Here is a 16,406-nt window from a genome sequence, read left to right on the forward strand (position 1 = left end):
TTGGTTATCTTGGCTTTGTTACAGCAGCTCATCAAAGCTCAGAGGTTCACGCTATAGGCTCTGGAAAACCATGAAGAGCCTTTCATTCCCGACTGAAATTTTGGTGACCTTTATCTTCAGTTTTTTTTTTTTTTTTTTTTTTTTGTAAGATTTGAGAGAGAGAGAAGTTACATGAGTAGTAGGAAACACCTCACTGCGGTTTGTTTTCTTTTAAATATCATTGTGGGTAGGAAAAAATGGTCTTGGACATAGTTGTGGTTGTTTTTCAGCTTCCAGGTTTAGAATCCTAGCCATGCTGTTTTCTCTGGTGTGGATTCAGGATTGAGGAGGCTTCATTTTATAATATTAGGATGTATAGTCTACTTTCAGTCATTGTGTGTGTTGAACCTTGAGAAACTTCTGAATTGTAGATTTACTGTCCGGCGTAAAATTGAGCTGTGAGTTAAGATTGAACGCAGGACTAGATATGAGAGAGAAAACGAGGAGTGAGCACGGAAAAAGGAAATCCACAGTAACTGTCAAAATGACGCGTGAACTGCAGCCCCTTCTTGTAACAAGGAATTCCCAGCAGGCAGCATGAGTGTGACTGTGCTGGAAACTTAGTGCTGGCATCACTCAAACTTAAGACTTGCGAAAGCTAAGAAAGTTTGTGTTGTCATACACTGAGTACTGCACAGAAATGTTTCTACATAATCCTTTTATGGACAGAGCTGTAGGTCAGCTTCCTGTGGTCTTATTTCATGAGAGACAGAGACAGACAGAGGAAGATGGAAGAAGAGAATAAGATATTTTCCCATGTGGCCTTTTCCTGTATAATTTTTTGTCATAGACAGTGAGGGAACAATAAAATAGAAAACTCATTCAAATATGTAAGCTCTTTAAAAGAAAAAAAAAAAAAATTGAGTGGCTTAACTAGACTGCCCTTGCAAGTTCTAACGTTACTTGTTTTGCATGCAAGTCGTCTTTCATGAAATTTATTTATGTGTGGTAAAATGCTGAGTGTAAATAACTGAAAAGCGCATTATTGCATAGATGAATGATCTTTCTGTGCAATATTTATAAGTTTGCACACTTTGCCTAACCACTGGAAAAAAACAGTTTGACGTAACTCCGAAATGTCCTTGGTGTGAAATCTGAGTAAAGGTAGTTTGTGGCTTCCAACAGTCTTTTTTGAGGCATGCAATTTGAATGCCTGCGGTCACTTGCATATTTTTACTGTCATGAGGCTAAATTGGCCAAAGAAACATACAGTAGCTGTTGAGATCTTCTCCTAATTTTTGCCAGCTCTCTGATGCTCCTTTTTTTCTGAATAGGTTTCCAAACTCTCAGTCTTGATGCTGGGAAATTAGTGTGATGAAATGCTTATATTTACAAGGGTGGACTTTGTATAAATGCTTTCAGCATCTCTGTCTGTAGCAGAGATCGAGGCTGATACAAATGTCAAAAGAAATGTATTTTAGGAGACGAGAAGCTCTGTACTTCACGTCTGAGCATTGCTGTCCTCCCCAGAAACAAGCACTGCTGGAAGGGAGTGCTGCCTGAAGCAATGGTAGCTGTCTGGTGTGATGTGCCTTGCTCTGGAAGGCTGCAAGGAAGGTGGTGTTGTGCAGATAAACTCAGGAGGTGAAGTGCCCCAAATCAGCAGTTGGATACACAGCTTGGACACAGAATTCAAACACACACCTGTGTCTTCAGGTTTGGAGCTGTGTTCCAGCAGTTGGCTTGGATGGTATGCTGCTGCTGAACCAAGTGTGTGTTTGAGCTGAGAAGAAACAGAACGAACACGCAGCAGAGTAGGATGGCACTGTATTACAGCTAACTGGTGCCTGGTAGATAGTCAGTCTTTGCAGTGGAAGTTATTATTTTAGTAGTATGACATATATGCACCTGTCTGCGTTAGGAAGTGCTGTTAGAGAGCGTACCAAGTGTAATATTCAGCCCTTGTTTTCACTTGGTGCTTTGGCCATGTATGCTTTACAAGACAGTAGTTGCCATGAATTGGGGCCATAACAGGGTCAACAACAGTGTGGTTTGGGTGGACCTTTTGCCATGTATGCTTATGTTTTTAGACCAAGCGGTACGTAACATCGAAGGGAGGTAAGGTAGTATTTGTTTCCCTGGATCTGTGATCAAGATCAACTTGTGTCAAACTTGCTTTTGAGAACAGATTGTGCTAGCACTTGAAGATCTGATTTTTTTATTTTTTTTAATTTTTTTTGCCAGAGTGGAAGAAGCTGACTTTTGATTCCATACCTGTGTTGCTATCTGTGTGCATTCCCCGCTCCAAAGTTCCCTCCTTGAGTCTAGTAAGGTAAAATGTACGTAGAGGAATTATAGGACAACTAAAGAATGAATAATTGTGATTCCATATGAAGGGAGGCAGTGTTGTCTCCCATGTAACTGTGAAACTGTTCTAATTGGTGCTGTCCTTGTTACTGGTTCTGTAAACACTGCGAAGGACAATTGCACGTTCTGTAAGGAACAGACTGTTTTATATGGTTTCCAGACTTAGAAAAGGAGAACAGAAGGCACTGTTGAGAATAGTGATCTATGAATAGAGTAGTTATACTAGGGTATCTGTCAGAATAATTGAGTTTATTCAGTGCTTTGCAGAAATCAGTGGACTCTGTGACTAGTCACTGGTGGAGGTAATGCAGTTCTGACTTCTCTGCTGCTTTGAATCTGGCAGCATGCACTTAGTCCCCATTGTGCCTGCCTGCTGCTGGGTGCTGGCTGTCACATCACAAGCATTTTTAGCCTGCTCATTCTGGTTTGTCCCGCAGCTCAGCTGCCACCCCTGGAAGCAGCTGTCTGCTGTGGAAGTAAGGCATGGTGTGGCTGGCAGGGTGTTGAGAGCAGGCAGTGACACCGCATCCCAACTCACAGCAGAGCAAAGCCTGTGCTGTTTCTGTTTCAAGTATCTTAGTACCAGGAATGAAATCTGTTGCTTGCCACTGCACCTATTCATCCTCAGGCAGTATGTAATGTGGTGGTGGAATCCAAATGCTCTGGTACTCAGAGGAGACTTCTGAGAGTAGTGAATTGACTACTTGCTCAGTGCTCTGCTGGGCCTTAGGGAAGTCTGGTAGCAAGGAGCTGTGCTGTGGGTGTGGGGAGGCAGCTGCTGGGTGCTGGCTAGGTGGTATTTCTGTCTGTGCTGAGCCTGAAGCTTCGTTGATAGCTCTAAAGAGTGTGAGACAGAGTAAGAAGGAAGGCAGTTCTCCTGGGTGCTTCCTGTTTGCTTTCTGTGCTCCTCTGCCAAGTAATTTAGAGCTGGGAAGATGACAGCTATCTCTGTGATTCAAGAGGCTGCAGCAGCCACATGATGACCAGCATGCATTACTTCTGGGCTGTGCCCTCTGTGGCACGCTGTGCCAGCAGGTCCTGTGCAGCGCAGGGTGGGAGCTGTGTGTGTTGCAGAAGATCACTGTAACTGCTTTATGAGTAATTAGATGTCTAATTTTCGGTCAGCTTTTATTCAGGTCCTTTAAGTTCGTCAGTAATTGCTGAGGCCTGAAACATCAGACAATTATAATACTGACAGCTGCCCCTGGTTTACTACTTCTCCCAAGTAACAGGCCAGGCCATATACCTTTATTTAATAACACCAAGTAAGAGAGGAAAAGAACAACAAACCTACAGAAGTTCATCTCACTTCACCAAAGACTTTTTCTTTGTCCTTCTTCTTTGTCCTTCTCTCAGTCAGCACTGTATCTTAAAGAAGCATGGCATTTTAAATAAAATTGGTAGGTGCTCAGTTGCAGTCCAGTGGGTGCTATTTCTGTAGATCTCATCCTAACTGACAGAATCTGCTTTAGTGATGGCTTGAGATAGGTCTAACTTCAACAGGTGTTGCTTGTAATTGTCTTTTTGATGATTTTTCTGAAGAAATAGCATCTTATTCTCTTCTGTTGTTTTTAAGTTTGCTATCTATTGATAGGTCAGTGCCAAAATAAATGTGGTGATTTAGAATACTGTAAATGGGAGAGCATCTGATGTGTTGCAGTGTCACAGGAGCTTTGTGAACGTTCATGGCTTGGGGATTGTGGTGTTGGTGGATGGATCTCAGCTGCTTACGTGGATGCACCGGGAAACTGGAAGGGGGCAGCAGCATTTTGAGCTGCATTTCTTTACTTTCTGTTGAATGTGTGGTTGACCAGCTGTTAATTGCTGTTGGTTAAATGTCGTGTCGCTACTGAGTGCTCAGTGTCTCACTGAACTAAGAATGCAGTAACGTTTTTCTTAATCTCTGGATCTTGCAGACAATTTCAGCACGAGTTGTTTATTATGTGAGAGTTAATTTAAACTGTTGGCGTCAGGAGTCACATTATGGCCTTTTTTTAAAATCGATTTGAATGCAAGAACAACATGCGAGAAAAACAAACATGCAAAGACTTGCTCTGGCTTTTAGTACATGTTTGTTTGTAGTAATTGTCTGTATTGTAGCACAAAGTCTGTGCTGATGTTGGGAGATAATAAAGTTTGGATGTTAAGAAATGGATTTAATAGGGGGAACATAAAGGTAACAGAAAGCAGCTGAAATTTCCAGAGTCTTGTGATCAGGAAGGTAGTGCAGCAGGGCTGAATCCCTTACGCTTTCAGACTAAGCCGAAGACTTGATTTCTATGCTAATTTACCCCAGATTTAATTCTGAGTGGAAGTTGAAATGCTGATGCATGCTGTTGCAGTGCACTTGGTAAGCAAGGCAGATTTATTACTTTGAAGCAGTTGTCTTAAGTAATGAAAGGGGATTTTATTCTCCCCTTTTCTCTGCTAGAGGTTGTCGTAGTGGACTAACTGGTTTCAATGTGGTCTGCAGGCTGGAATTAAGCTCTTGTGATGCTGGGAAGAACAAGTATTTTGACTAAATTGTTAGGTACTCATGTTGTTCCTATTTCATGGTTAATTTTTTTTTTTTTTTTTTTTTTTTTAAAAAACACACCTAACAAACCCACTTCACTATTGCAGAAGAATTTTATAATTACTAATGTGCATAAAAATTGGAAATTATCTGGTAACGTTTGTCTACTTAGATGAAAATATTTTCATTTTTAAGTATGCTTAAAGTATGTATTTATGACTTTGAACTGTTGTTTTTCTCCACTGAGACTAAAAGAGCTCTAAATAACTGCTTGGATCTGTACCCCTGGATTTAACGATGTCTCAAGCTGTCTTTATGATTTTCAGTGATGATTTAGTTATAGATCACTGTATCAGTGCATATTAGCAATAATGTGATACTGATGTTAGTGACTGTAGTGAAACTGTTAACTTCTGTGAAAGGAAATGTCTGAGTGTGCTATCAGTAGTCCAGTCAGTAGTGATGGTGAGATTTTGGTAGTAATTTCAGTTAAATTTCTGTCCTAGACATCTATAAGCCACAAATGTTAGTATCTTCTCCAGCAAAAGGCTGTGAACAGCTAGAAATAGGGAGGGAATGCATCTGTTTATAAAAGCCAATCTGAAAGCCTTAATATGGAGGGTTTTTTAATATATTATTAAAAAAAAAAAACAAAAACAAAACCAAAACAACCCTTAAATGCATTCTTTCTATCCATTAATACCTTCTGGCTAACACCTTACTCCTTGTTTGCCCCATTAGCATTTTTAGCCCATATTGAGCCTGACTTGATCGTTTCTGTTTGGTTTTTTTTTTTTTTTCTCAGCCCATAGGTTCATATCTCTTCCTGTATCCATGGAGTCAAGGTTATAGCTCCAAGTGAAGAACTCTGCAAGAGGAGTTTTTAGAGAAGTGCTACTGTGGACCTGAGAAAAAAACGTAAGTCACGCAGTCAGCAAATTTTTGCTACAGTATGAAGGGTATATTCTAGTAACTTTGATTCGCTGGTAGTTGGGGTTGAGGAATTGTTTTTGTCACAAATTATATAAACCAGATTTTTTTTGAAGAGAAATCCTTTGAAGTACACCATCTTTCCTCAGTTCTGGTGTTACATCTGATTTTCCAAAATCACTGTGTAAGCAAGCCATTGAAGTTGTGCTTAGATCTTCTTACAGTTCTCACAGTAGGAATATGTGAGAAACATGAGGCATGAAATGAAGTTTTATGTGCTGTGTAATCATAAGGAATACAAATTGTGTATGGACAAAATGGTACTGAAAAGCTGGTATTGTTGAAGAATCCTGATTAGAATGTTGGAATAGGGACTATGGTGACAGGTTTCTCACACAGCTTGTGAGTTCTTGGCAAAGGAGCATATGGGTTGTATTAGAATCTAGAGAGGATGCAGAATATTTTTAAGCACACTTAACTGTTGTGATTTCACTGGTTCTGTCATTAATACCAGGAGAAGAATTCAGAAAACACTGCATCCTGTGTGCTTAAAAGAACATGGATTTAGTTCATATCTGATTTAATTAAGCTAGCTTCTGATTTGATTACATTTGTGTAAAGCAAACAGATTTGAGAAATAATGCTATTAGTTCCAGACGATGTTTTGCAAAGAGAGCTATTATGAGAAAACAGTTACGAAACAACTCAGACTTGCAGTGGACAGGTGTACATATGTTGACACGAATTCCTAACATAACAAATAAGAACTGCATTTCTGGTGAAGAAAAATTTGTTCTTAGGAGCCTTAATAAGGGGTGACCAAAAGTTCTGACTGCCAGATTCAGTGACTGTATCATTTCTCTGGGGTCATTTTCATTATCAAAGCCACCATTTTCCACAAAAGCTTAACAATGACCTTCACAATTTTACTTGGAGTTTTAAATTAATATTAAAAACGCCTTTGGTAACAGTTAATCTTCTTGTTGCATTGGCTGCAGGCAAAAGCATGGCTGATTTAGTGTGAACAAGCTGAAGAAAATGGAGAGATGAAAGGATCTTAGTTACATTTACTCAACTGCTGGAGGATGGGAGCAAGAAAAGTGACTTGAATTGCTGTACAAGAACTATCAAGCAGTGATGGGTTTGAATGCTTCTGCCTGCTGCAGTGACATTAAAATGGAGGCCTCTGTTGTCTTGTGAACATTCTTATAGCTTAGTTTTCCTCATACTTACTTCATGGTAGTTTAAGCAAACTTAAGATTTTCTAATTGAGACTGACTAGTGCACACATGGTTCGCTGCCATACTAATTCAGATTCAGTGAGCTATCTAGTACACAAATTCCTGTGCTTGTTTTTGTTTAAATGTTTTACAGACAGGAGGGGAATCAATTCTTTGGAAGCTGATATTTTTTTGATAACTGCAGGACAAGGGGAAATGGTTTTAAGTTGAGGGAGGGGAGATTTAGGTTGGATGTCAGGGGGAAATTCTTTACAGAGAGAGTGGTGAGGTGCTGGAACAGGCTGCCCAGAGAGGTTGTGGATGCCCCGTCCCTGGAGGTGTTCAAGGCCAGATTGGATGGGGCCCTGGGCTGCCTGGTCTAGTATTAAATGGGGAGGTTGGTGGCCCTGCATGTGGCAGGGGGGTTGGAGATTCATGAGGTCCCTTCCAAACCTGGCCATTCTGTGATTCTGTAGCTGTGGACACTTCTGCTTCTGTGGGCTTGGGAAAGAGAATTTCTTACTGTATGCAGTGAGCCTGCCCCTGGTGGTCTTGCTGTGGCCAAATACCAACAACTCTGGTATGATGCTATGAAAGATGGAGCACAGGAGTGGCTAGCTGAGTTTGTGGTGAATGGACATGGGCTCATGAACTGGGCTGGCTTGGAACATGGGCTCGGTGGCTCAGTGTTTGGTGTTCTTAGAGAGAATACTCAGGGAGTGTTCCCAGGGAGGGTTAAGGGTAAGGCAGAGGTGAAATAAGCCTTCCTGGTGCGTAGACTGGGTACTTTCCTGAATGAGCATTTCGGATGTCACTGCTTATAGCCTTTGGAATTTCTGTTCAAACAATTATTCTTTTAAAATGTATGGTTCTTGTTTGTAAAACATCTTGGGGCAGGGAACAGTGCAAGTTAATTGCATATCATAAAAGTATTCCTCTTTTATTTTGAAATCTGGACTGCTGTAGAATTCAGTTGTTTGTCTCCAATTTCTAGAAAGTAAGAAGTGGAAAAAGCATTATTACCTCAGGAAAGCAGCTTGCTTGTGGGGAGAGTTACAGAAAGGGCAGTGCCAGAAAATGAACGGGAAAGACCTTTGTACCTAACCTCTCCTTGTCCAGCCATGTACTTTTAATTGTTGTTACCCTTTTGAACCTTTTTGTTTGATTTCAGGAAGGATGAAGTAACTACAAGATCTATGCAGTATTAAAGATGAGTGTAGCCCGTTTTATTTTTGTGGTGGCACCTTTCTGGTTTTATTCCTGCTATAATGGCCTGTAATACCATCCACTTATTTGACAGTGACATGATCTATTTTTGGAGGACTAAACATGTGCCTCACTATCTTCTGTAAACAAAAGTTATTGCTGAATTCGTATTTACTGTTATTTACAGTTAAGTGGTGTTCTCTTTTTTTTTTCATGTGCTTTACACTGCCTTTCTTATCATGGTTGTTCCTTTTTATGAGATTCACTTGTCATCTCTACAATCAGTTTAAATTTATCTACTCCAGAACATTTTGCGTCAGCCGAAAAGTCACGTAACTATTTGCTTTTGAGAGCATACACAAATGAAACAAAAATCACAGTTCATAGCTGTTTGGCTTCCTGTTCTTGTCCTTTCCAGCACGCTGCTATCCTTTTAGATTTACCTGGTTTGATTTACCTAGCTTTCTATACGTGCCATTCTTGCTGACAGACTTGTCAACACTGTGATTCATTCCCTCTATAGATGTCTCAAAGTCAGTAAAAATGTGTAGCTTACTGTTCCAAATACATTCAGAATGTGGGCTGTGCAGACTGATGGACTGGACTTCAGGCAGTGCAGAGCACTGTTGCTGGATCAGTTCTCCAAAATGCTGTGGCTTTCACATTCATGTTGAGCACATCCATTCTGTGGAACATAAGGCCTCAGTATGGGTATACCTATTTTTACCTTGATTAAATAGCCTTTACTAGTAATCTGATTTAGTGTTGTGTTTTTGGGGTTTTTTTTCTTCCCAATTTCTGCTGTCACTTTACATCCAGAACCAAAAGAATGTGCCTTCCTGTCCTGCTGACCTAACAGTAAGTAGGCAAGGATCAGGCAAGTAGTGCAGAAGTATAATTTGTTATTTGACCTTTCCGACTTATAAGTAGATGTTTGCCATACTGGTTACAACTTTGTCTGTTCAAACATTGTTTGCATGGTTGTGAAATACTGGTACTACTGAAGTAACTCCAGTGTAAAAACCTGAGACTTATGCGACCGATTAACCGACCAAGTAGGCTTACTTTAATTTAATATTTTCTTTCGGTAGAGAAAATGCGTTTATATTTGTTGGTGCTGACAATTTCAGACTTTGGATCCTGGACTTGCACGATTAAAAGAAATCTCGTCCCATTGTTTCAGACCTTTAAGTTCTTTTTCTTAAAAACAAACAAACAAAAAACAAAACAAAACCCAACCAAACAAAAAAACAAACCCAAAACCAAACAACAAAAAAGAAAAATCTAGTATATTTTCTGAGTTTGACATGTACTTGGAAAGATGGTTTTTAAACCTCGAATGTTTTGTTGTTGTTTTTTTTTTTTTCTTCAAAACTGTTTTGAAATCCAAGAATTAGCTACCCTAAATGTAAATGATTCACTTGGAAGAGAAATGGCTTGGTTAGTTAGCATTCATCACATGCATCCAGATGAGCTGCAGAGCAGAATTGCCTGAACTGCTTTCCACAATGCACAGCTGGTGTTTTAGAAAACTTGTGGTTATTTTCACTTGTTTTAGGTGGTATAATTCGATTAGCTTTGTGTAGCATGTTGAGATGTGCTTTTTGCTGTTGGTTGACAGTCGTTTGCAACGTGATCACCTGTAACAAAAGGATTGCTGCCTTGTACCTCTGCATCAAAACCTAGAAGCAAATTGTATGGAGCTGTAGTCAGAGCTTGCATTGGCTGCAGAGTCTGAATTAGGACATTTGCTTTAGAATAGTCATTACTGGAGAAAATGAGGATTGTTTTTCTTGTATTTGTTAGATTTTGCACAAGGAGAGGCAAGTGGTTTGTTTGGCTTATAGAAGGAACATGGCATCTTAGGAATGCCTTCAGTTTTACAATGATCAAACTTGAATTTCTCTGTCAGTTCAACTTAGAAAAGTGGGGCTGCTGTGCTGGTACTTCTGTTGCATACTGTTGTGGAGCACTGAACTCTGCGTTCTGTTGCTGCAGCATGCAGATAGCTGTTTGAACAGACTGGTGTATGATCTTAAAATATTAATTCTGAGCTTTAGGTCAGGACGTGCAGTAGCTGGATGTTTTAGCCACCAATTGTTAATAGTGTGTTGGAGTAAAATTCGTGATTTCATTTCCTGGTATTTCCTAAGTTGTGTGCAATTTTTAACTCTGCTTTTTGCCAGTAAGACCATGTTGTTTTAACATTTTCTCTTTTATTCACCCTCAGCTGTGATGGAGAAGAAAAAAAGAGTGCTGAGAAGCAGCTGTAGAGTGTTCACATGATGGGTTACCTAAGCTCAGGTGTGAGAGCACAGTCTGATAGATACTTGCATCTTTATGGACTACAGCTGTTTCCAAAGTGATCAGGTTGACTGTTTTAAAGGTGCCAACTTCTGCACATTGAGGACAAATGTCAGCTTTCAGCAGATAGACAGTACCTCAACTTACATGATGTCAGAACATCAGAGTTTCTAAGAACACCATCAGATAAATAGATGTTATGATTATAGCCCAGATCCCTTTGGACTTGTCTAAGTAGCTGATATGCTTATTTTTGTGGGTTTTTTTTTTTTTTTTTACATTACCAAACACTTATTTTTCTGCAGTAAGGAAAATATTCCAAACTCAAGCTCTAATTACTAGCAGTAATGAAATGTATTTATTATGGGCTCATATTTCATCTTTGTGTATTTTTGTATCTTAGGATGCTTACTTGTATTACATTATTTGATCTTAATTGGGTAATGAAAGGGTAAATGTGTTGGAAAGCCATGTGGTGAATAATGTGGTTTAGTCATACTGGATTGCGTAAACTGGACTGTTAACGTTTTACTGAGAATGCTCATATGGTTCATGCTTCCATTTGCTTTAGTGTGACTGCTGGATTTAATTAGATTTTATGGGATCTAAACTTACAAAAAGGCTCAACGTTCTGTATTCAAAACTTGACACGTGGAATGACCTTTTCTTCCTTAGAAGATAAAGGTACTCTGTATTCTCATGCTGGTGAATAATTGCAGTGAAGCTGCTGCAGTAAGTTTTGGCTAACCTTTATGGTAGGGTTTGGAGAGATAGGGCATTACGCGTTTTTATGTGGTGCAAGTGGGAGAGGAGGGAACGTTTGTTTAGCATCAATGCTTACTAAGGATTTTTCAGAGGAATAAAAGTTCATTCTTGCAGCTTTATAGTAGTCAGGAACACGCTATTTACCTTGGCTGCAGTATGTTTACTTGTCTACCTCGCCTCTTATAACTGAAACATTCTTATGCAATCATCTTGACTGTGCATTGGAAAGCAGAATAGATCTTTTTATATTACTGTATTTGCACTCCTACAGACAGATACGCCTGCCAAAACTAAGTCTTGTCACAAGACTTGAAATAAGCACATTTCCTCATTGATGTCATCACTTCCTGGTTCTAACCAAGGTTTCCAATGAAGTTAAAGTATCAACAACTTACTGAACTTTGCAAGAAAAAGCAGTGCAGAATGTTATTCTGAAATGTGGAAGTTGGGGCTATTTGTACTTCATGGTGTGGGTGGACTCCTACTAATTTCATAATAAAGTTAATGATTTCAGATTGCTAAAAGGTAGCTGTTAGATATGAGTTTTAGGACAGGTGTGACTAGGATGCGCTTGCATGAAAGCACAAAACCACCGTTTTCTGAGGAGCCCAATCTTCACAGCCCTGTTGAGGAGTGTTTCTGATGTGTTGCTCTAGTAAATAAGTTGAGCAAGCATATTTTCTTTTATGATATCAAGGTAATGTACATGTTATCTTAGGTCTAAAATGTGAAGTAAATCTGGAAGATTCTTATTCACGAACTTAGATATGAAGACAAAAAACCATATTAAAGATGGTGAACCTGTTGATCTGGATTTGGAGTTCTGTTTGTTCCTTTGTATTAGCAATAGTAGATGTGTTTCACTGGGAAAAAGCCCATGGGGCTGATAGTTGTGCAGCTGCTCCTTCCTCAGCTGCATGGCATTTTTCTTAATAGTCTGATCATAATGCATTTATTGAGTTCATTTTATAAGGAAGCTGTATGAGTTATTTTTAATGTTAGGGTGATACCTAAATGTGTTGCTCTTAAGCCCAGATTTCTCTGTTATTCGGAATGTATGCATCCAGGAATTCTATAAATGTGCAGATGCAGCCTGCTTGTCATGCTTTGTGCTTGCAGGAGGACTGCAGGGCTGGTGCTATCTCCCAAACCTTGACTGCTCTGTTGCAGGCTGTCAGGAGTGCTTTGCCCTTATTTCACCTGTGACTTTTTTTTTTTAATTTGATAAATAGGGAACAGTACTTGATTCTCAGAGAGCACAGCAAGTGATCGCAAACCGCCTCGTTTCAAACACACCTGGCTCAACTGAGGAATTGCTTAAAATCAGTTTTTTATCCCCTTCCACCACAAACAAAAGTCACAATCTAACAAGTGCAGATTAAATAATCTTTATTAAGGCTGGAGCTAAGGATGTTAAATGGATTTCTATTGGTTTTGTTTTCCTTAGTGTTGAAACTGCGAGTGGTTGCTTCAAGTGTGAAAATCTTACTAGGTAGTGCCACTAGCCTGAAATCTAACCATTTAATCTTGTGAATGCAGCTCAGGTACCAGTTCTGAATTGTTGTTTTGCCTGCGGATGCTGTACTTTGAATTAGCTTGTAGCAGCAACTGCTCTCAGGGAAACATTTATGCAGAATGTAAATGAAGTGCTTATCTGAAGGCATGGCTCCATGAGTTAGCTTGCACACGGTAAGCCAAGCTCCAATTTGCATCATTGGCAACTTGCACGTGATCCAGCTTCAGTTAATGTGCAAGTGTACTCATATTGCGCTGAAGGGTAAATTACTGGCTTGCATTTCTTGGAGGATAAAAGTAAAGACATTGGTAAAGTGGAGTAGCTAATAAGGCATGAATAAATCTGCATGTCTGTCGTGCAGTGATTTATTCTGTAGCCATTACCTGGTGGTGCGCAAGGCCGTGAAGCCAAGAATGCTTCATCCAATGTGTACTTTCCTCAGTGTTTCCATCTCTGTGCTGCCTTAGTTGTCAGTGAACTGAGTTGGGTTGGAATTAGACCTTTGCAGGTGCTGGTGGAAAGAACAGCAGTGCCAAAGCTCTCCTCAGATTGTTATTACTACAGAAAAGTAGGTTCTTAGCTGTGTTTTCAGAATGTTAAGTATGTGTCAATTTGAATTAGAAATAATGGTCAGCAAATGTGAAACTTGGGGCGTGAATATATATATATATATATTTTTTTTTTTCCAAGCCTGTATGGATACTTGTATGGTGCCTAGGGAATTGGTCTAATGTTTAGCCTCACTTTATAATCTCTTCAATAGCATAAGTGGTGGAAGTTGTTTTTGTAAGGGTTGTGCCCATTCAAGTGCTGGACAGCCTACAGTGAGTCCTCTGGTAAGGGCAGCCTTCAGACCCAAAGTGGGTCCCTGTCTTCATCTGTCCAGAACTTCATTGTCTTCAGCCTTGATTTATTAGACTCCTATAAGGCACTACTTTTATTTTAAATAGATTTCGAGTTTCTCGTCTTGTTTTTTGGCCAGGTTTGTCTTTGGTTTCTGTTTATCCGCTGTCCTTTCTCTTGGCCCAACTGGATGTTGGGTTATACAGGTGGAAAGGAAATAAGTGGTTTTTTAAAATAGTACTTTTGTGAATTTTATCTTGTGCATTTTTTAAATATTTTTAATAATAGGACACAGATTAATTTCTGAACCTGCAAATTCTGTCACTAGCTTTTTCCTGCCTTTGTAATCCAGAGACTGAGTACTATACTACTTAGTGTCAGTAGTGCTGCCACTTCAGTAGAAAATACCCCGCTAGCTTATTGCAGCTTCTGTTGTCATCTGTCATTGTACCCACAGACGTGGCATATTTTTCTGAAAACATGGAGTGCAGTGCAGAGAACTGAAGTAGACAGTACTCGTTTGGGTGTTTTCTGCAAATCCTGGGCAATGATTTTGAGCTCCATATATATTTAGTGAGGATTTCAGCATCCGAGCGTGACAATTCATGTGCCTCTCTCCTGAATCCTCAAATGTGCATCCTGTGTGAATTGCATGACTTAATGCTTTTGCATCAAGTGACAGAGCCAGCTGTACTGGGATGATGTCCATGCTGCCAGCAAAAGAATTGGTTTTGGGGCAAAGTATTTCACAAACCACTCACAACATCCTGAGGTCTCAGGAAATAGGAGTGTGGTGGCTGGAGAAAGCTAGCTGGTCACCTGACCAGAAGTTAATCTTGCCGTTTGTCAGCACTTCTATTAAATAGGAAAGCTATTTTTAAAGTGCTTGTTGCCAGCGTGGCTGCAAAATTAGAACAAGCAGGAAAATGGGTTTGGTTTTTTAGTAAGAAGGAAGTACTTTGGGCAAAATGCCACTTCAGCTTATCTTAGGAAGTATATATGGTTCAGGAGCTCTTATTCTCAGGCTTCTCTGTGGAGGGAGGTTCCTGGTAGAAATAAGTGGATGATAGTGTCCCAGTCTCATGGGCTGCGTGGAAGAAGCAGCTCTGAACACACGTTGCTGCAAAAATTGAAGTTTGCCTTCCTTTTTACTGATGTAGAAATATGTGGTGAATTATTCCATGTGCTGGACAATGTCCCACAACGCAGCAGGTCCAGGCAGCATTGCATTGATCACTGAACTCTTGAACATAAGCTGCACGCTTAATCATAACTTCTGATATAAATTTTGCCACACTTAAATGTCCTGATTTTAATGATGCAGCGCTGTTCTTTACCCATGCCCCTATCTTTTTGTTATTCAAAATAGTTAAGTGCTTAATGAGTTGTGAAAACAACTGACTGCCTTTAATTGAGCTGATCAGCAGGCGTTGGTTTTTTAAAATGGTTTTCATTTCTGGCTCGTGTTCAGTTTTGAAGTTGTTTCATCTTGAGTTTAAGCTTCTTAAATATCAGATACTGTGAACATGAATGCAGATTTTTCTCACCTGTATCAAGCAGTTTTAACTGGAAAGTGTTGCAGTTCTTTTTAGGGATTAAAATTAGTGTTCAAAGTGATTTTAAAGCTGCTTTTGTTCCAAGTCTACCCATTGTCACCCATAAACTTCTGTATTCTGCAGCTTAGTTAATGTAATAGGAAATGAGCATATATAATCAAATGAGCTTTTGCTGCCTTGCATTCTGCAGCATCTTTGTTGTACCAAAATGAGATGTGGTGTTTGTAAGGAAGTTTTTTCTCCAGGAAAGAAGAGTAATATCTCAAAAAGCCTCTTGGCATATTTTCTTTATTTTCCACATTGTATGCCATATCGTTTTATTTTCGAAGTTGAATATTGAGTCTTTTTATTAGTTATTATTAGCTGTTACTTGGATAGCTTCTTTGCTAATTGTAGTTTCAATGTAGTAAGTGAGCATGTCTATAAAATTTAATTGAGTATACAAGAACTGATGTAGAAGTGTATAAAAAAGCATCTTTAGAATCTTTAGAGCGTCTTTGGGAATGTAACTATAGAACTACCTTCCTCCTTTGGAAGAGGTAATAGTTTTGAGATTTTCAATGCTTTCCTCAAATGTATATCTTATTTTAATGAGAACTTCCACCAGTAGACTAAGCTGGGCCTAGAACGTGCCCCTCAAGACCTGGGCTCCAATCTGCTGCTCCCTACTTGTCGCTGTTACACTTCCTGGGTTGTTGTTTCTCGAGTTGGTGGCTTCCTTAGCACATACACATGGTGCTTGTAGGCAGAGGTATTGGTGCTCCCAGCTCTGTACCTTGATTGCTGAGCGATCCACTCCTGGTAGAAACTGGCACAGTCTTTTGTAGTCTAAGAGCAGTGAATTCCAGTTCTCTTCTGAACAGAAGTGATAGCTTGGTTACTGCATAAAAGCTGGCATCATCTTCCTCAGTGAGCCTATCATTCATACTTACAGAACAGTACAAGCAGTCAGTTGTAGGGGACGTTTTAAGGCTACAAATCCTTGTCTTGTATGGGTGCCTTAGAAACGTATGCTACTCATTCCCTGCGTGGCTGCTTTAGGTATATAAATTCAAGGAGGCAGGATTTCGAGTCCATCACTCTTCAGAACTTCTCTGTCGGCTATTTTAGGTAATTTTATGCTCAGAGTAACAGTTACTTCTGGATCTGATGCTTCAGTTGCTGTGGAAAGATGTTAAGTAATGTGGATTTGTCTTCTGCTTTGA

The 16,406-nt window shown here is 39.7% G+C and overlaps 1 protein-coding gene across 12 annotated transcripts in view; it reads left to right on the forward strand.

Annotated features, from left to right (window-relative positions):
• The window catches only part of NUMB (NUMB endocytic adaptor protein), a 93,828-nt gene that overhangs the window by 40,645 nt on the left and 36,777 nt on the right, over positions 1-16,406 (forward strand). For 11 of the 12 annotated variants that reach the window (XM_042813522.1, XM_042813533.1, XM_042813530.1 and 8 more), the window contains one exon: positions 5,667-5,779. The gene's annotated coding sequence lies outside the window, so the exon portion shown is untranslated. Of the gene's footprint in view, positions 1-2,247; positions 2,312-5,666; positions 5,780-16,406 lie in introns of those variants that run through there. The other variant, XM_042813528.1, reaches the window with a different exon arrangement.

This window comes from Centrocercus urophasianus, unplaced genomic scaffold (genome assembly GCF_019232065.1).
Source record: "Centrocercus urophasianus isolate 14NV4802_14NV808 unplaced genomic scaffold, USGS_Curo_1.0 seq_14, whole genome shotgun sequence".
Classification (NCBI taxonomy): domain Eukaryota; kingdom Metazoa; phylum Chordata; class Aves; order Galliformes; family Phasianidae; genus Centrocercus; species Centrocercus urophasianus.